Here is a 20,403-nt window from a genome sequence, read left to right on the forward strand (position 1 = left end):
CTTCAAAAACCAGTGTGCTACCAGAAAGTGGAGATCACCCATTTTGGAATTCACAGATTTCTAGATATATCTCAAGTCGGGTAGAACTCCAGATTTTAGAGGTGAAGAGGAGAATTTTTTAAAGCATGAGCTTCAAACAATTTACTGAGTTATTTTTAAAATAATACCTGGAACACACCAAAAAATAAAAAAAGAATAAATTTGTTTAAATCTTCCATGCAGTTACAAGCAGACTCTTTCCTTTCTAAAGGACAATATGCCATGTGGTGTACATGGGAGTAACATGCACATACTTATCGATGCAGGACAATCCCCAGCCGGGGAATAACGTGCAATGACTCCAGTGATTCAGAAGGCTGCACAATTGCTTTATTAAGCAATTCTATCTATAATACTATGCTATACTCTATCCTAAACTCTGTACTCAAGAAAAACCTATGACACTTTCCAGAGAGTAATGACACAGCTTTGACCTAAGTGCTCAATCAGTCAAAACAACCATGACCAGACGCCAATTAAGAAATCTGTAATTTGCTAAGCTATCTACAAAACACATTCCTCATGTGCCAAGAAACAGGAGCAGCGAATATTGGTAAGAACTGTTTTCTCTTCTTTCTCGGAGCTTTCTCACAGCCTTTCCCAGGAGAAATCCTGGGAAGGTTATGCCAGCTCCACTGGGTGAAGAGAGCTGTGGCCACACGTAATCTTCTGCTCTGCAACTCTCACACTCCTTGCAAGTTCTTCCTGAGAGACCCATGCTTTCTGCTCTTCAGCAGAATAAATCAAATGCACACCTTCCATCACAGAGCTGCTCAAAGGTTTGCAAGTGTTGACTTAATAGAGTTCCATTTCTATGCAGTCCCCTCTTTTTGGTAACATTCAGAGACAAGTTCTGTCTGGTTTCAGTGCCATTCTCCTCTGCTCTGAGGGCTCTAGGACTGGAGGTGGCCTGCAGATTGTCCTGCTGCCACAGCAGCCCTAGCCTAGAAGTGCCTTGCGTGTGCTGCTCCGAGCGCATCTTCAAAGGGCAGGCTCTGCTTCCTGAAAAGCTCTCCCAGAACAAATCATCTGCTACTTTCCAGCCTGTCTATTTCTCATTCTATTTCTTGACCTTTCCTCTTGTACCAACTCTTTGTGTCATGAACCAGCAGGCCTTTCCTGAGCTGCTGCTTTCTTCTTTAATGGACAGATAGAAAGAATCCGGAGAGGCGCCCCTCTGAATGTCCTAAGGGTTGAGCAGCCCTCATTGGAACAGCCTCCTCTGCTGCCGGCACGTCAGTGCCAGACTTCTGCCAGGTGGGCAAGGACAAGGGAGAGCAGAGGCAAAGGAAAGGGGTTTTAAGGTGTGTTAGGGGATGGTTTAGTTGGACATGAGCAAGACGTTCTTCCCAGAAATGGTGGTCAGGTTTTGGATTAGGCTCCCCATGTCAAGGGGAGGCGTTCAAGGAAAGCCTGGGCGTGGCACTGTGTCCTCTGCTCCAGGTGCCAGGCTGGGCGTGGGCCCCCGGCTGGACTCTGTGACCTCAGCAGGCTCTTGCAAGCCCATGGATGGGGAGCTTTTGTGACATCACAGCCCTTGGGGCCAGCCCGGGGGCTGGCAACTGTCCCCGGGCCCGTGGCCGAGGCCAGAGCGCGGGCTGAACTGGTGTGGCAGCGACGTGCCCAGCGTGTGCAGAGGCGGCAGCTGGTCCCACAGCAGCAGCATGGCCGGCCAAGGCTTCTCCATGCTCCTGCAGCTCTGCGTGCTCCTGCTCCTGGCTGGAAGGCTCGACCCTTCCAGCCGTCTCGAGGGGAAGGCTGTCCTTCCCGAGGAGCTGGAGCAGCAGCTCATGGGCCCAGAGCCCAGCCCCTGGGATGCGCTGCAGCTGCTCCCCTGGATCTGCTCAGCCCTGAACATGCTGCTCAGTGCCGTGTTCCTGGCACGCTGCCTTGGCATGGGGCTCAGGAGAGGCTGGACACAGGTGAGGGATGGGCTGGGGCAGCTGCGGCCAGGAGCCTGCTGTGCCTCCGGCCAAGGTGGTGTCGGGCCAGGCCTGAGAGCGGGCACGGGGCAGCAAAGCCGGGCAGGGCCTGGGGCTCCGGGGCCTCCTGCCCAGCCCTGTGGCCAAGGCCCCGCGGCACAGGGGCCCTGGCCCCTGCGCAGCCACGGGGCCCACGCTGAGCCCCAGGGAGCCGCGGGCGCCCCTCATGTTCCTGCAGCCTCCGCCCGGCCCGGCCCGGCCCAGCCCGGCGCGCGTCTCTCCCGCAGAGGCTGCAGCCAGAGCCTCGGGGCTCATCCCCTGCCCTCCTTTTGCTGTGTCTCGCAGGAGAAGCGCCGCAGAGCCTCAGCCTCTGCAGGGAGCTGCTGCCGGGGCCGCTGCTGCTGCCAGCAGCTGCTGCGGCTGCTCAGGGCCAACCGTGCCCTGATGGAGCTCTGCCTGCAGCACCGCCCTGCACACAAGGCACTGCCCAGAGAGAGGAGCCCAAGGAGATGGGCCATTTGGAAGAGGAGGAGAGTCCGCTTCTGCCCTCGACCTCGTCTCTCAGGCTCCAGCCCCGCTCTGGGCTAGCGGCACGTGGGAGGGAATGCATCACCAGTGCCCACGCCAGGCACTGGGATGTTCCCGACCCTAACTGTGCTAAAGCCCCTCAATTTTAGTTGGTTTTTTTTAGGAAAGTTTTTACTTCAAAGTTGTAGGTTTTCTAGTTTATGATAGTTGATGGTTTTAGGCAATGGGGGCCTAGCAGTTAGATGTAGTTAGGCCCCAGTAGTTAGATGTAGTAGATCCTAATAGTTAGGTGTAGTTAGGGGGCTAGTAGTTTTTCCCTCCATTAGTTGTAGCTTTTAAGAGTCCTAAAGTTCAATAAAGCTCAGGTTTTCCATAAACTGCTGTGGTTTTTTGGTGTTTCACATCACAAGGTGTGCAGCGATTGATGGGTTTGCACGGGAGCTCCACACCAGCCCTCATGCACCAACATAGTGCTCCTTCCAAAAGACTTTCCTTTCGTTTACAAATAAGGAGAGGCGCTTATAGAAGTTTTCAGAGGAATAGGAATGAGAGCCCTCAGAGGAAGCCTTGGATGAGAGCCAAGAGTTTTTTTTGGAAACCAGAATGGTACCAGCAATTTGGAATTTACAAATTTCTAGATATGTCTCAACTCAGGTAGAACTCCAGGTTTTAGAACTGGTGAGGAAATCTTGCAAAGCATAAGCTTCGAGCAACTTATTAAATTTATTTCCATATAAATTCTTGTTTGGAAAAGAAAAAAGTGAAAAACATTTTACTTTTATATCTCCCAAGAATTCCCAACTGACTCTTTTCCATACTAAGGAATAACATTCCTTGTTGTGTACATGGTAGTCAAATGCACATACTCTTCTGCTGTTCATTTCCCATTGTCCTTCAATTTTTTTTCTGTGGTATGCTCTGGCTTTTTGGTATTCAGCAAAACTAATCTAGCACTAAGGATTTAGAAACAAGATGCTGTTACATAATTTGGAATATTTCCAGTCTAGGAACTGGCTTCACACACAGCCAGGTCTAGGCTCCAGCTGCAACAATATTTACAGCTTAATTTACAGCTTGAATTTTTATCATCACAACACACACACACACACACAATCCACAGCTTCTTTAGGCCAAAGAAAAGCTACAAAATGCATTTTTAACAGGCACCCAGCAGTTCACTAAGCCACAGCTTTCACTCTAATGATCACACAACAAGATTATAAAAATGCCAAGGCTTTTTTTGACAGGAGGACTCCAAGTGAGAATTTTTTTTTAATGTTCTGAACTGATTTTACCCTTCCTCTTATTGTCTCTTCTAGTCAAGAATAAACAGGACTCACATGGTCATTACTGCTCTCCGTTTGTTCCTTGCCAATTTCAATACCGGATGCCAGAAAATTACCGAATTGTTTATTCCTTTTTTGGTCTTAAGTAGCCTGCACACTAAGAAAAATCCTTTTTTTAAATATATATATAGAATCACTTTTTTTAATACAGTTCCAGACAGGAAAGGGTATGAATTTCTATTTGCCTCTCTAAGTTCAGCACACAGCATGTTCACTCACAGAATAATAACCACCAGGCAGCAAAACTTCAACAGCATCTAAAGAAACATCAGCTGAATTGCCTTATGTAGATATTCCAGTTTACCTTCCTGTTCTTCATGCTATTTGCTTTATAATTGCTGGAACAGTCTCTTCTGCCCCACAGAAAACTTCCTTAAAAACATGACTGGGTCTTGGAGTCTAGAACAGAATGTGTGAGCTCAAGAAAACTTTTGGAATCCTTGCTGTTATTGAAATACTAGACGCCACATGTTTAAATTATAAAGTCAACTGCAGGGTGGCTTTACTATGGAAATTTCATGAATAAAAGATATTCAGAAGCCCTAGTTTATCCCATTGAAGCTACACAGTTCAGAAAAGTTACAAGACCACATGAGCTTAAGAGTAATGTGCAATCTATTTAAATTGTACCATGCCTCTTCCTCAGAACATCTCAGTTGCTCATTTTCACCTACCCAGTTTTATGGCCTTGGTTTTGTTAGGTAATTTCCTCCATAGGATTACATTCCACTGGCCTCTTGCCAAAAGGGACTAGAAGAGATGAAATCTTCAGCCATCCACAGAACAGTGTAGCTGACATACATCTTCAGGCAACTGCAGTCTGACATCTATGAACAGCACTGTACTAAACACAAATTTCACTAAACATTGCTTGGATGGTGTTTCTACCTAGCTGTTGATAAAAATGTGCAATATAGACTGTAAAGTGTGGAAATCACAGCAGACACTGCTTCTCTGTAGATTGTAAATAATACAGTTATTTTAGCATCAGAAATTCTGCCCAAGGCTCATGTTATTTACAGCAACTTCACGCTTTCCCCTGCAGGGCCTGCCTCAACAAGCTTCTGTGTCTTTCACCAGGGCGTTAGAAGGCTCTACTGCAAATGGTTCAGAAACAAAGTTTTTAACTCTGAGAATTGATGTCAGTTTTTGGCAGGTCCTCCTCCTGCATCTGGACTTCTCAGCTCAAGTCTCTCAGGAAAAAATGCTGCAGAACCAGGATTCACATAGTGATTTGTATGGTAAGCAACCCATAAAAACAACATTGTAACCTTTTTCAGTGAAATTCAAAGAGGAAAGGGTAGACTGAAGGTGGAGGTTTTTGGGAAAAGATAGGAAAACAACCTGTAAGCAAAGGGAAAAAACAAGGTACAATAAAAATGATACATTTAGTATAAAGTGTTCACCTGTGGCACAAGATACAACCCTATGCTTTGGTTTTTGCTCTAAAGGGAGGGAAGGACCAGAGGTGGACTAAAGAGAAGCATCTAATCTGATGTTTATTTCCTGGTGATATTAATTTATTTTGCTTCTTGCTGTAAAAGACTTGGGGGAAAAAAAACCCAAACATGTAATTCTTCCTGCAGCTCAAGCAATTTCCACCAGTTTTAACTTAGATTTATCTATCATATGCCAAGCATCATTTCATTACAATGCTGTGTTCTGAGGATGACTCATCAGTCAAATGATATTTCTGTGAAATATCCGCAGAACTCAGTGATGCCAGGCTGCAGAACACACTGCTAGCTGTTAAGAGCAGTACTAATTCCAGTTGCAATTTTTGATTATAGGAAAAATGGGTAGGCATAACAGTGATGCCAGGCTGCAGAACACACTGCTAGCTGTTAAGAGCAGTACTAATTCCAGTTGCAATTTTTGATTATAGGAAAAATGGGTAGGCATAATTTGGGAGTTATTTCCATTGGGATTTTCATTAAACAGGACCTTCTGTTTGCTATGCAAACTCAGAACAAGCTCATCATTTACCATTTCTATCAGTAGAATTTTTCATGCTTGTAAGCGCACTTTGACACATTCTGATAATTAAATGGCATTGGAAACACTCTGCATACAGCAATAAGGTGATCTTGGTGTTTTGAAGTAGGACATCTGTTTAGGAACACATTTTATGGCCAGTTTGTGGCAAAGAGAAGAAGTTGTGAAATAGGCAATGATTCTCTTACTGTCCTAGCAACTTAGATTTCTTCTATTTTTCAGAAAAGTCAAACTGATATCATGTACCATCATGAAAGTTCCATTTCAAGGTCCTTTTTACAAGGCCTGAACAGAAAAGTTCAATGTCCCTAACCTTCAAGGCCAAAATAAATGCCAAGCCCCTAAGAAAATTGTTCTAAAAAGTGAGCCAGTCCTCCCAGACTTATTTTTTTCTTTCTTTGTTATTGAGAGATGTAGAAAATAACTTCCCTTGATTTGGGAGGGGAGGTGTTTGTTGTTTTTGTTATTTTCTTAAAGCAAACTAACTTAATGGCTGTGACAAACACAAAAGGAGGAGCAAAAGTAAAGCACCACCAGCTTCCTTCATTAAAGTGTGTTTTCCACTTCACCGTGTCTGGTAAAAGAGCCCAGAAATATCTCTACAATCCAGCAATGCTGCATTATTTTGTTTTGTTCAAATGAGGCAACACACTCCATTTCAGCAGCAAGAAAAGATTCTTTCTTTGCTGCAGTGAGGGTAGGTGCAGCAAATAGCTTCCATTAGTTCACAGATTCAAATTTTACCTCCATCACTGTCACAGAGAGACGAAACACCAATTGTTGGTCAAAGGATAGAGAATATTTGTACAATAGGGAGCAGAAAATATTTCAAACTAATTCATGTCTACCATAAAGAAGATACCAATTTATACAAATCATGTTTTTTAGAAAAATGTAGAGATACAAATATGACTAAAATAATCACATTATTTCCTTAAAAAATATTACCTTTGGGCAACATCAGGACAAATAGAATTAATAACTTATTGAGAAATATTAGTTTCCTTTCAACATAGATGAAAAGCATTAGTCTCTAATCTGACTTTAAAGCCTTTGCCTAAAAACTAAATATGTTTCCCCTTCCCTCCAAGCTGTTGCACAGACAGGCTTTTTTGTGGAAAAAAACATTTTTATTTAAAGAAAAAAAATCACTATATTATTTGATTACGGTTGTAACTCAGAGTTCATTCTAATTATGTGGTACTTCTAATGCTGTGTTACTTCTAAATTCTTGACATTCTTAGAGTGAAATAGAAAGAAACCAGTCAAAAAACATACACACTTCCAGTAAAAAGAATCTGTGGACTAATTTAGAAAAAATAATCCAAGAGTCTGTTCACAACCCTGTAGGATATTAACAAGGCTTTTTGAAACTGCAGTAAATCTGTCATGGTTTTAAAACCAAAACTAAGCAACACGGTCAGAAAGGGGAAAAACTCCCACACTTTCCTGTAGCTCAAAGCCGAAGCTTTTAGAAAAGAACTGAAACATTTACTTTCAACCTTTAAGCCAGATTTAATAAGTACCATAAGTCAAGACATAAGACATCACATAATTCATATCCATCTTCATGGACTAAAGTGAGAGAGCTCTTTCATATAGATCAGATAAAAAGTTCTCGCCCTAGAGAACGTTACCAAATTGAACACATCTTGTATTTCCTTGCTTTGTTTCTTGGATAAGAAGCTGTATTATGGATTCCTTTATAGCAATACAGCTACTCCAATCCACACATGAGGTCACCTAAGAGAGCAGGTGTTCCTCCATAAGGTAAGAAGAAATTGGAAAAAACAAAAGGGCAAAGCTTCCCCAGGTTTTAGACCAGAATTTAGGAAACACTGAAGCTTGATAGTGCAGTGGGAAATACACAAAATCCATCACTGCCACTTCAGCACATAGTTTTCAAATAAATGTGGAAGCCCAGGCAGAGAGGGTAAGACTGAACAGTTTGTGAGGCTGACACAGCTGTTAACCTGAATGGACTTTAGGCAGTGGATTCCTTCCCCCTCTGCTCTCAGGGTCTCTGTGGTCAAGATGACCCCGAGGTGTTAGAAAGTCTCTTTTTCCCAGCTCCGCAATCAAAGAAGAAGTCAGGATTCTTTGGCTGTGGTTCTCAAGGTTGTTTATTTTCTGTTATCTATTACGTTCTTTCTCTGACCTGCTGAGGTCTGTCTGGCAGGTTGGGTTGTGGCACACTGCATGCCCCTGAGGTGGTGTTAGTTTTTTATACTACAAACTACGTGTACTTTATTTACAATACTTTTCCAATACCCATCACCTATGTTAGACAGTCTGTCTCTACTCTAAACCAATCCAAAATCCCACCATCACAGCAGAAGGCAGAGGACAAGAAGAAGAAGAAGAAGGAGGACAGGACACGCCCAGATTCCTCCATCTTGCCTCTTGAACCCCTGTTCTAAAAACCCCAAAATTCTACTTTTCCACCCTGTGGTAAATTCACTATCATTCTATTCAAACCCTTGTGGCTTGTAACTCCCTACACAAAGTTGGTAATTGTTTCCATGGGCTAAAATCAAAGGCACAGGTGTTTGTGACTCTGTGCCAAGGTCTCTGAGCCCCCTGCCAGGGTCTGGAGTCCTCCAGGGCAGCCAGAGCAATGTCCTGGGCTCTGACACTCCGTAAGCTTTCATGGAGGGCTGGCTACAGCAGCAGCTGAAACATCTCAGATTGCCGAGATCACAGGGAGCAGTTCACAGCGGCTGCATCACCAAGCATTCTGACACAATCTGAGAGCACTCCCAAAGAATAGGGCTGAGTGCCCTGCTCATGGTCCAGCCTCAGCCACCACCTGCACAGAGACCCTGGCTTACCAAAACGGGCTCATCTTTGGGGAGGGGAGGGGGAGCTGGTGCCACAATTTATTTTATACTTTCTTTAGTTCTAATGTTAACAGTGAAGGTTTCTATCACCTGCCATAGAAGGCTTTATAGCATCATGCACATAAGAGAGCATGAATTTGACTATTTCCTACATAAATAAATCTTTGACTGTATTCCACTTACTATGGGAAAGATACCCCAGATTAATATATGCTACATTGGTATTATTAAATGTTAGGAAATTTTTTATAGAAAAGAGTTCTGACACCAAAAATCTAAAGATTTAGAGTTGGCAAAAGAAAAAAAAAATTGTGCTTAGAGATTGTGTTTTTAGTTGTCCTTCAAGAAGAGGAGGATTTCCCCTCAAAGTCCTCCTCTCTCTCATTTCCATTGTCCATTTTCCCCACCATCACCATTAAGAATTCCTGCAATGTTTTACAACTTTTAACGAGTCTGTTAGGCATCTAAATCAGATTAAACCTAACTGTAATAAAATAGTACACCAAGTGAAGACAAATAATAAAACCAGGGAAAACCTCTCAAACTCTGCAACTACAATTACCTCTCTATTTTAATTCATAGCATGGGAGAACCATTGAGTTTACCACAAATGTCACATCCTAACCTCTATCACTGGCAGGAGAAATCTAGAACCCTTGACTGGAGTCTTGCTAGATGCCATCACCAAAAGCTGATTTTTTTTCCTTCTTACTAAATAAATATCTGGCAGATATTTATTACAGATGGAGGCTAAAGGAGGCTTAACACTACTAATTCATGCATCATGCTGCTGGGCTTTGCATCTCACTAGCCTGCTTTCTTTGAATGAATCTGCATCAGAGACCAACAGTTCATTAACTGGTCAAAGCTAGCTGGTTTGGAACATGAAATATTTGGCAAAACTGTAAATTAAGGGGTGCATATTTACACATTTTTCTTTGAGGGAAGCAGAGCTCATTCATAAAGAAACTTAATGGACAGTAAATTTTATTGTATCAGTTAAAGAAAAAGAAAATTCAGACATAGTTAGCTGACAGATCAAGTATGAAGAAGTGAGTTCTGCAATCACTTAGCTGGAAAATTTCTATTCAGGACATGTTTGTCCTCCAGTGGTTATGAGATAGTGCAAAAAGGTGAAGACTTATCCTTCCCAAAGGGCAGTTTCCACTAACCGTGTGTAAACAGGAAATCCATGAGCACTGGCTGGAAACACTGCTACTTCTCTCTCCTGGTTACAGCTGGAACTGGAAAGTTTTCTTATTGCAGACTAACATGATTGTCAGATAGTTAGAGAACTGCAATATTGTTAAACCTGAGGTTGCTCAGAAACACCAGGAACCTATTTCAGCGAAATGCCCTCTCATAGCAAGCTTTTCACGTCATAGATAGTACATAAAAAGGTAAGAGTCACAATTTCCATCTTTCTTTTGTGACATGAATGTACACCTTCCACAGCTATTTACTCCCCCTCAAGTACAAAAATGAGAACTTACAGAACTTTAGAAGTTTAACATTTAAGTCACAAAATGAAAAGCAGCTTCTCCTATCTTTTATTGCATTTAGTATTCTACGCATTCAGGCAACAATGCAGTAATTTTTACTTTTGTCTGCCCCAGAGAATACTTGTGCTTTGAGCACCCACGCTGCAGAACAGGGCCAAAGGATCCAGAATATCCAGCTTTACATTCCTTGAACCAGTTTGAGATATACAGTAAGGACTGAAGGACTGACCCTGGCTGATAAACCAGTATAGCTTAACTCAGTTTTCTTCACTTGCAAAAGAACTTGCAGAAGAACAACTTTGCCCTCCTTATGTAAAAGAAATAGAAAGATGAACATATGTTGGGGGTTGGAGTTTTTTCTGTTCTTCCCTTATTACCTGTGGAATTTCTTCCCACTGAGTTCCTAAGAAGGACTGCTGGCTGGGTGCCTGAGACAGGCTGGGCGGGGGAACTCCTCTGTTTTTTTGGGAGTTTCTATGGGGGGGCAGAGATACCACGAGAATGAGGGCAGGTAAAGGAGACAGGGTTGGGGGCAGCCCTCTCATGCTGCTGGGCTTTGCAGGAGGCTGGTCAGACCTGTGGCTTGGGGAAGGGAACTCCCTGCCACCACTGTCATGCCTGGGGCTGTGTACAAATCACCAACAGGACAGGACTGCTGGGAACGTGCCTTGAGCTGCTTTATTTTCCAGCATCACTCTCATTCCATGGTTATGACAATGGGAAGATGCCATCAGCTCACATCCCAGGCAGCAGACCAAGAACTTAAGGTTACAACTTACTTTGTAAGTTTTTTGACCAATCACACAAAGCAAAAGCACATTGACAATAGTTCTATCCAACCACTATAAGCACAGGTACCTTTGGTTAAAACAATGCTTGCTTATTTCAAATACAATACCTGCTTGTGAGCCTTAAGGTACAATGCACAGAGGTCCATTATTAAGCTTAGAACTTCCTAACATCTGGCTAGATATACTTTGCTGTAGCTTAGGGAGTTATTCTAGACAAGCGTTAATACACAGACCATTATTCTATTCGTCTCTATTTGTCTGCTTCTTACATAATTTTTCTGCTGACCAATCTCATGGCTACTGCTTAGCTCCAATCCCAGTTCTGCTGTCTGCGAGGCCTGCCTTTTGCAGCTTTCCCAAAACCCTCTGGTTTTATGGATTTCCACAACCACCATAACCCAGTGAGGACCCTTTCTTCTGCTGCTGGGCTCCGCATGCCCCTGCCCTGCCAGGACATCCTGCATGCTCCAGCTATTGCTGTGAAGTTTTGATACATCTCATCCACCACCTCAGGATTTCTGCTCATCCCTACCGTTCCAGCCTGCTGCTCCTCAGAGTCCTGTTGGGGCAGGGGATCGGCTGCCGCGGGGTTTGTAGAGCGAAGCCTCTCCTCCATCCCTCCCCGTCTGGGCCCAGCCGCCACTGCCATGTGCTCCCCCAGCCCGCCCCACAGCGCCCCCTGCAGCCCCGGGGAATCACTGCACCTGCACTGCCCGCCGGGAGCCACCAGCGCCCCTGCTGGCCCTGCCCGGAACTGCACCCGGGGAAAGTGCCGCAGCACAAAGGCTGGGACCGGGGCTCAGGTCCTGGGACTGGGCTCGGGTCCCGGGCTCCGGTTCTGGACTCCAGTTCTGGGACCGGGCTCGGGTTCTGTTTGGTGTTAGTGCCGGAACTGTTGTTGTTTGTTTGCTTTATTATACATACCAGTAAAGAACTGTTATTCCTATTCCCATATCTTTGCCTGAGAGCCCCTTGATTTCAAAACTCTAATAATTCAGAGGTAGGGATGTGGGGGGGATAGAATGTAAGAAAATAAAGATAGTGCAGAAGGCAATCTCACCCCTGAGGAGTTGCAGCTGTACTAACCACCAAAGATTAGGAACATGCCTGCCCTTAACAGGCCACAGCTGTGTCCGGTGAGGATGAATGCTATAAAAGAGTGGGTTAGCTGATTGAGAAGGGAGCTGGAGTTTGTTGGCTGTGCTGTAAAGAAGAAGGAGTCAGTGCTGTGAGGAGATGCCCATGAGAAATCACCAAGAAGGTATGGAACTTTTGCAATAAAATGACAACAGAGGGGATTTACATTCTCCATTCCAAGGGAGGCTTTCTGCCTTCCCTAGCAGACACCTGTCTTGTAAACCAAGACAACATGTCACTCAGATAAGAGTTCACTCATGTTAGATTTCTCAGTATTTAAGACTCCCCCCACTCCTTCCCTTTACAGTTTATTTCTGACAGGCGTGACAGGCAAAAAAAGAAAAAGACAGTTAAGGATGTCAGATTCACAGGACAAGAAAAAAAAAACACTGTCGTTTTTTCAGTATTGTGAAGTCACTGTGATATAGAGATGACCTGTAACACAAGCAAAATTGCAAAGAGAACTTTTCTCTGAGAGAAAATTTGCATTGTGCAGAGGGAAACTTCAGTGGCTCCAGTCAACATTAGTGCACTCAAGTACAGGATTCTGTGACTTACACTCTGCTAGTTTTTTCTTGCATTTATAAATGCACTGATCACAACGTGGAACATTTGTCCATAGTCTCATTAGAATACTTTCAGAATTTGACTGGTTAGAGTTGTCATCTTATTAAGATTTTAGAAAAAAAAAATCTTCTGTAATTGTTAATACAGAAAGTCTTTGTGACACTTTCCTTGCAGACAATAATGGGATAAAACATCCCAACTTCCCTGCCCTCTAGAATGTAATTTTGTGTTTATGTATCTAAGGGGATCTGATACTAGCCATCAAGATTCAGTTTCATCTCTGAACCTGCCAAAGAAAACCTAGATTACAGAAAATATTTGAAATAAAATGGAAAAAACCCCCGCAAACTAAAAAACCTACCAACCAACCACTCAGTCACTCAGTAAAGCACAAGATGGCATCAACACATATTCAATGTCAATTCCTTTCTTAATTCCTGACTGACTGACATTCAGAGTCCAGAGCAGTGTACACATCTGCCTTTTGTCATAAAGAGGATGTCACCACACCAGTCTTTAGAAGGGCAAGAGACAGGACCTGCCCCTGCTTTCCCAAAGGCTTCCATCCACAAGAACCATCTCTGCATTGTGCTACTGCTTCACAAGGAAGGTTTCAGGAAAATTCAGCTCTTGGCAAGACAGCCATAGCTGACAAATGCAAAATCAGCACGGGCTGCTGCCTCACCCTTCCCTCACACCCTGAATTATTCAGGTTTTGGCATTATGATATGGTAATGACTGAGGTCTATGCATGCACCTTCACTCATCATCAGGCAACACACAAGTCCACTGTGGTGAACTTAAAAAAAAGCCACCTGTTCACAGGATAGGGTGGAGGTGATGGAACAGGAGAGCTTTACCTAAGCATAGGATGTATCTAAGAGATATCTGCAATTAAAGGCAGTGAAACAGTTTCCCCTCCTCCAGGCTGGGAAAGTCTTATCAGAAGATTTTGCCTTTGAAACCAATAAATTGAAAAAAATTACTACTTAGCAGCCAACCATTAAAAGACAATTACACACTGACAAGCAAGTTGGTAGCATTTCCTCACCACTTTTATACAAAAATGAAAACAGAAACTCAAAGAAATTCTCCATTATTATTTTAGTGCACCCTTTTATTAACAAACATTTTCTTCAGCAGGTATTAAATGTGATAAATGTCATATTCTCAAGTTACTGAGGGCTGCTTTTCCATCACTTTCAGACTAAGTTCAACTGATTGTTGGGCAGATGGTGTGAAAGAACACATAATGTGTTCTCAATCTGACTGATATAGATTATAGTTTCAAAGCAGTGATTGAAGCACTTTGATATAGCATTTCCTCATCCTCCCCCATCAGACAGGAAAGTTTCCTTAGTTACACTGATGCTGTCTCCTCAGTAAATTCTGTTCCAATTATTATGCAAGCCACGGAAGTCTATTTTAAGAGTCTTTGCTTTTATTACAGTGCATATGGAGGAGGTGTTCTCCTGACACTTGAATAATCTGTCTTCACCTAGCAGGTGTGTTTTCCTTTCAGATTTTTTAAATAACCTCCTGAAAAATAATCAGGAAGATTGAAAGGGAACAAACTAGAATTCTGCTGACAGGCATATGTGCTGTGTTTAACAGCACCCAAGAACAGTGCCATGCTAAAAAAAGCACTAAACCCACACTTATGGCAGAGCAAGTGAATCAAGTGAGAACATCCACACATTTCCTTTTCAGGTCAGCACACAGCTCCCTTCCTCTGCTCCTCCTTATGCCAATGGTAATAGTGTAAGAGTTGAAGCAACCTTGGTGTCACCACCCCAGCTAGAACCAGCTCCTGGCTGCAGAGATCCTCTGAAGCCAAGCAACGCAGGTGCGAGACTTCACTGCCTGGGGGAGCACAGATGCCACCAGAAAGATGTTCCTCCTTCAGGCATGCAGGGAAATAAATCCTGCCACAAGCAGTCCATGTGCATTCTTCAGGATCTTTAGAAGCATCTGTCAGGTTTTTTTCTGGCAAGCATCTTGGAAGCAACGAACAGGTTGCAGCTGAAGAAATGCTTCAAGAAGCGTTGGCAAGGTGTAGCAAACACCTTGAGAGAGAATCCTTGACCACTACCAAGGTTGGAGGCTTCTTGTTCAAAATACAACTCATTGAGTGGTCCTTTTGCAAATCCTCTGCAACTGGATGGTTCAGACTGGCAAAAACTTGAAAGCAGAAAAAAGAAAGGTGAGCTGAGAAATCCCTGTAAAAAGATGAGGGCAAATTAATATACCTCAGTCTTATATGAATCTAAGCCAATTCAATGAGATTCATTTAAAATAATCTCCCTTTAAGCTTTATGACAAACTGTGACCTCCAGGCCTTGCATCAGTAGCTGGTTCAAGTAGGCTGAATAAGGAGAAAAATCCATAAATTATTTGATTTTTCTAGCTCAGAGCTTTGGCCATGTGCCCAGTGAGCTCTTAATTATTTTAAGTCATTCAGCCACAGCAATGAAAATACCTCCTCATTAATAAGAGCTAGGTGTTTAAGTGCCAGTTTAGAGTGTAACAAAGGACAGAATATCTCCAGTTTGCTGACAGAAATAAAGCCTGGAATCTGGCCTTTTCTCCTCCTTGAGCACAATCAGGATGATCTCATCAATACCCAGAGCTACGAGACTGAGACTTCCTGCAATGCCTGGTGACCATTACTGTCAGCAGAACTAACAGATGGGGAGCAGTTCACTGAGAACTTGGGCAACAGCAGGAATCTCTCACAGGGAATCCTGGAATTGTGTTCATGCTTGGTATTTTGTTGCAGTGTTGGGTGGTTAAAATCTGGGGGTATTTTGCATATTGCAGACCTTCCCACTTCTCTGTTTTGTGCCAGATTTCAAATGACCAAATGCCAGTGGCAACACAGAATTTCTTCTCAAGTCTGGGCACAATTTATTTGGGAAGTGACTGTGTAGCATCATAGAACAGTTAAGGTTAAAAAGACCTCAGAGATGATCAAGTCCAACTGCTAATCCAGCACTGCCATGTTCACCCTCCATGTGTTTTTTGAGAACTTCCAGGGCTGGTGATTCCACCACTTCCCTGGGCAGCCAGTTGCCTGACAACCCTTTTGTTGAAGAAATTTTCCCTAATATCCAGCCAGAACTTTCCCTGGCACAATTTGTGGCCATTTCCTCTCATCCCATCACTTGTTACCTGGGAGAAAAAACCAACCCACCTGGCTCCATCGTCCTGCAGAGGGTGATAAGGTCTTCCCCAGGCCTCCTTTTCTCCTGATTAAACAAGCCCAGCTCCCTCACCTGCTCGTCTGAGTTGTAAAGGAGAGGGATACAAAATTAGCCTCCTTACAGAGGGAGTCTTAGGTGATTCCTAGGTGCAGTGTTTGCATCTTGTTCCTCATACCTAATCTGGTGGCTTGAAGCCTGTTGTGTTCTATTTCACAGGAGTTACAACAATAAAAACCTCCCCATGTTTTAAGGGGATGAAGCCAACATGGAATGAACAGGCCACAAGGCTTGCAGATTTCAGTGCTCAAGGAAAGGCATAGCTAGGGAAGAATTTAGGCAAGAGAAGAATACAATAACTCCAGGTTCTGAAGACTCAAGGAGTTTTACAGTATGACTTTTAGCTAAAGCTAAGAACCTTAACACTCACTGCATTTTCATTGCTATCATTAGCTGAAATACATGACAGAAACAGCAGGTGCATTCTCCAGAAGGACTCATTAGCTGACACAAAGGTAAAACCCAATTGCAGCTGAAACTTCCACTTGAAGAGACAGCACTGGTTACATAAAACATCCAGGCACCTGTAAGGGGGTCCACTTTAAGAATGCTTGGTCTAAAAGTGAAGATTGCTATCCGTTATGTTCTCCATGCTTCAGACAACTGCAATTTCTTTTAATGAAGAAAAGCTTCCCTTCACCTCCTGCTAAAAAGATCCCCAAAGATATGTTAATTTTTCTTTAATGTATTATCTTTTCCATCACCACAGCTGTCTTGTCTGCTTTTTTCTCAAGGACTGATTCAATTGCAAATACTTTCCTGCATCCCATGATAGACTTTATTAATGACATCAAACGGTTTCATGCTTTGCCTCGTTATTAAGTTCTGTGCTGGTAGCGGATATTGCATTCCTTTGTGTAAGTTCTGTAATTTTTGAGTTTTGATAAGGCCATTAATCACAACACAACTGTGCTGATCCAGACCATGCTGGTGTCCAAGACAGCACTGCAATAACCACTATAATCATTCTCCCTTGCCTAACACCTGTAGAGATTTTCTCTGCTTAGGTAGTAGTATTTTTAATAAATATGGGAGAAGATGAGGACTAAACTAACACGACTGTGTTTCAGTAAAATTTCCTCAAATAATTGGGATAGGGCTGACCTTATGAACTCAGCTCATTATGTGGGATTTGACCTCAAATTCTTGTGGCTTCACTGCAAGTTGAAAAGATTCAACATCTGTCAATATTCAGACTTAAATGATGCAAAGTACTTGAAAATTCATAGTTAAAAGAGAATAAAAATAGCACTGAAATCTTTGCTCCTCAGTAGCCTGACCCTGAAAACCTTCTGCTGACTGCGAGCATAAGGTCTCCCTGCATTTGCTAACCAAATCCTGGTTTCTCTCAAAATAGCTGCAGACAGGTCAACATCTAAAGAAATCACCCTGACGAAGAACACAATTGAGCAGCATTTGGCAGGCTGCTAGCCTCATTTCTCTCTTAATTTTTTAGGTTTTGCACCATTCTGTCTGGGTACTGAGAATTACTGAGATGTGCACTTCAAAATTATGTTTTTTTCCCCACAGAGGTCACATACATGCCTCTATGCCCATCCATATATAAAGCAGAGGCACTGTGTTACATACAAACCTAAAAAAAAAGAGGAATGTAGTATTGCAGGGGGGGAAAGGCACATACTGAATCTATTTCCTTCTTGTTGCCAAGCTTTGCTTCTTTTGTAGCACCTCCAGCCATCTGCTTTATTTGGGATGCCTGAAGTACAGAGGTTACCTATCCCAGGATAAAGCACACTAAGCACTTCAGAGGATTCAAGCCCAACAGGTGTTGACTTCAGCAGGGTACAAAAGGAGCCCCTGGCATTAGCCCTGCACACAGCCAGCCTACTGAGGAGACTGTCTGAGCAGGGCAGTGGAGCTCCTGGGAGCCTGACGCCTTCCCTGAGTCCTCCCACTAAGTGTTTAACACCCTGGGGCTGAACAAGTCTTTGTTTAACATAATACCTGTCCTCTGCAGCAGCCAACAGCAAATAACCCACTGAGAGCATGTATGGAGCACACCACAAAGGTTTTCTTTCTCCATGATATCCTTCCAGCCTACAGAGATTTAGGATCAGCTGAATTCCTGAGTCAAAGGCTGTGCTCCTGTGTCCTACAGTCCTGACTGAGTCTCCCAGAAATACAGGGAATTGTTAAAGTAACCTGGAAGGCAGACATGCCCCAAACCTTGACAAATGAGCTAAGGAACATGCACAGAGTGGTTTTTTCCTCTTTAGTTCTGTTTCTTTCTCCCAACCTTCCAACCCTTCGATGCCTCTGGCTCTATTAAAGGACAGTCAGAGGACATCTCTGACTGACCACCTCAGGCACCTCTCTTCCATTATAGATTATCTGGTTAACCCTTGTTCAGAGGACAAAGTCTAGGGCAGACACATGTAGCTGAATGCAGGAGCTGCCTACTTCAGGCTGTGCATGCAGCTCTGTTTCTAGAGCTAGCACCTGTCTAATCCAACAAGCAGTGAGCTCAGGAGGGTTCCTGGCAGACAGTTCAGCTCTTAGTTGACCATGCATGGGAGCCAAGGCACAGGAGAGGGTGAGACTGTGTTGTGCTGAGCAGCAACAAAAGTCACAGCAGTGAAAAACTCAGCTTCTGTGGAACTCTGCATACAGGACTACTCTGTAACCTGGATGCTTTCTCATGTGCTATCATGAAGAAAACAAGCTCACCCCATCTGTGGGTGGGTACAAATCACAGGTGATCTCAGGTGCTGCCTTACAAATAAAGCTAATGGTTGACCTTTTTGGATGTGAAAAAGTCTGGGTTTGCAGGTACAGAGTCAGCTATGGCTTTCCAGCAAGACAAGAAGTGCACTCATCACGTTCATCTATCACACAAGCCTGCAACAGTCAAGTGATTTTAGGGCTCTCTTATGGAATATTACAGCTTAGTGTGCCTGGAAACAGGCAATATAATTTCCCAAGTTTCAACAAATTCCATTAGTTACCCCACATTTAATTTTTCTTAAGAAACTTGCTAATGCCATCCAATTTCAGAAGTCTCCAGATAGCCAGCTTTGGTTTTGTGAGGGAGAAAGAAAATATGTTTGCTTTGCTTTGTTGTAAAACAAAGTTTACTCTTAAATCACTTTTTAACTATTAATAGCATTCCCATATAATAGTGTTAAACACCTAGTGTTTAATAGTACAGCAGCAGAAATAGATCTCCTTCCTGGCTCTCTGATGGCTGTGATTCACATCCCAGGCAGCCCAAAGTACATTAGCTGTGTGACTGAAAACAGGATTAGGTGTTCTGCCCATAAATGAATAAAAGCATGTCCTTCAAGCAGCATTTCATGGAGCTCTCTCTGGTCAAGTGCAGGTGACACTATGATAGAATTAACTTACACTAAGAGTAGAGGATCCAAAAGAGAGGGACAGGAGTCACCTGGAACTTGATGCCAAAGGAGTGGATAGAACACACCAGGGAAGAATTCTGATCCAAACATCTCCCTATTCTTTGTGTGAAACTTCAGTGAAACTATTAGAATGCAAGCCTGTATATAATTGGATACAGTAACTGGAAAACAAACTTAAAAGATGGTATGTGCAAATGTCCCAGAAATACAGGAAATTATTACAGTAGCCTGGAATGTAGAGAAGACCCAGCCCTTGACAACTGCTAGGTTAAGCAGAATCAAGACATGCTCTATATTGTTACTCCTCTGGAATGTTAACCTTGCTAAGCCCTCACACATTTTGGAAATCTGCCCATCAGTTATGGAGTTCATCCTTTCATAACAGCAACAACATCTAAAATGAGAGAGAAAGCAAACCCTGAGCATATCTTTTATTTAGAGCAGTATAAGTGTAAGTGATAGCAGAGCACTCTTTCTGGAAGCCAAATCACCAAAACCACACTAAATCAAGCAGAGATTACAATGACTGATCCTCCTCTCACTTCCCTTTCAGAATAATAAAACCTGTGTTGTTTAGAACCATTTCTTAAATTTGAGAAAGGGAAGGAAGGTTAAGAACAGATGTCAGAAACCTTTTCAGTTGCAAGACCCCATCCCCAAACCCACAATCCATGAATAAACCCAAGAGGATCAAGCAGTGCCAGAACATGCAAGTGCTAGAACATACTTTTGTGAAAATGAGCCAAATTTATCTGAGCATAAGCTAGAATTAGAAAAATAGCAGATGGCAAATTGCAGCACCACTGAAATTCCAACAGCTTGTTTTGAAATGTTAATTCTTAAAATAAGGCTTTAGAGTTGAAATAGGATTCTCTAGAGATCCAGGAAACTTGGTTCACACACAGGAACTCAGATTATTGTCAAAAATTGACTGGACATTATTAGCCAGCTGCAGTTTTCTATATTCTCCTCACATCAGAGGGCTGTTCTAGGTGTTCCTCTGGCAGTCATAACTGGGAACTTTTATTTTTAAGGCAGTCTCAGTTTAGACCAGTTACTCCTGCTAGGCTTGAAAGAACTCCTCACACCCTCTTTCCCA

Source organism: Molothrus ater, chromosome 6, assembly GCF_012460135.2.
Source record: "Molothrus ater isolate BHLD 08-10-18 breed brown headed cowbird chromosome 6, BPBGC_Mater_1.1, whole genome shotgun sequence".
NCBI lineage: Eukaryota > Metazoa > Chordata > Aves > Passeriformes > Icteridae > Molothrus > Molothrus ater.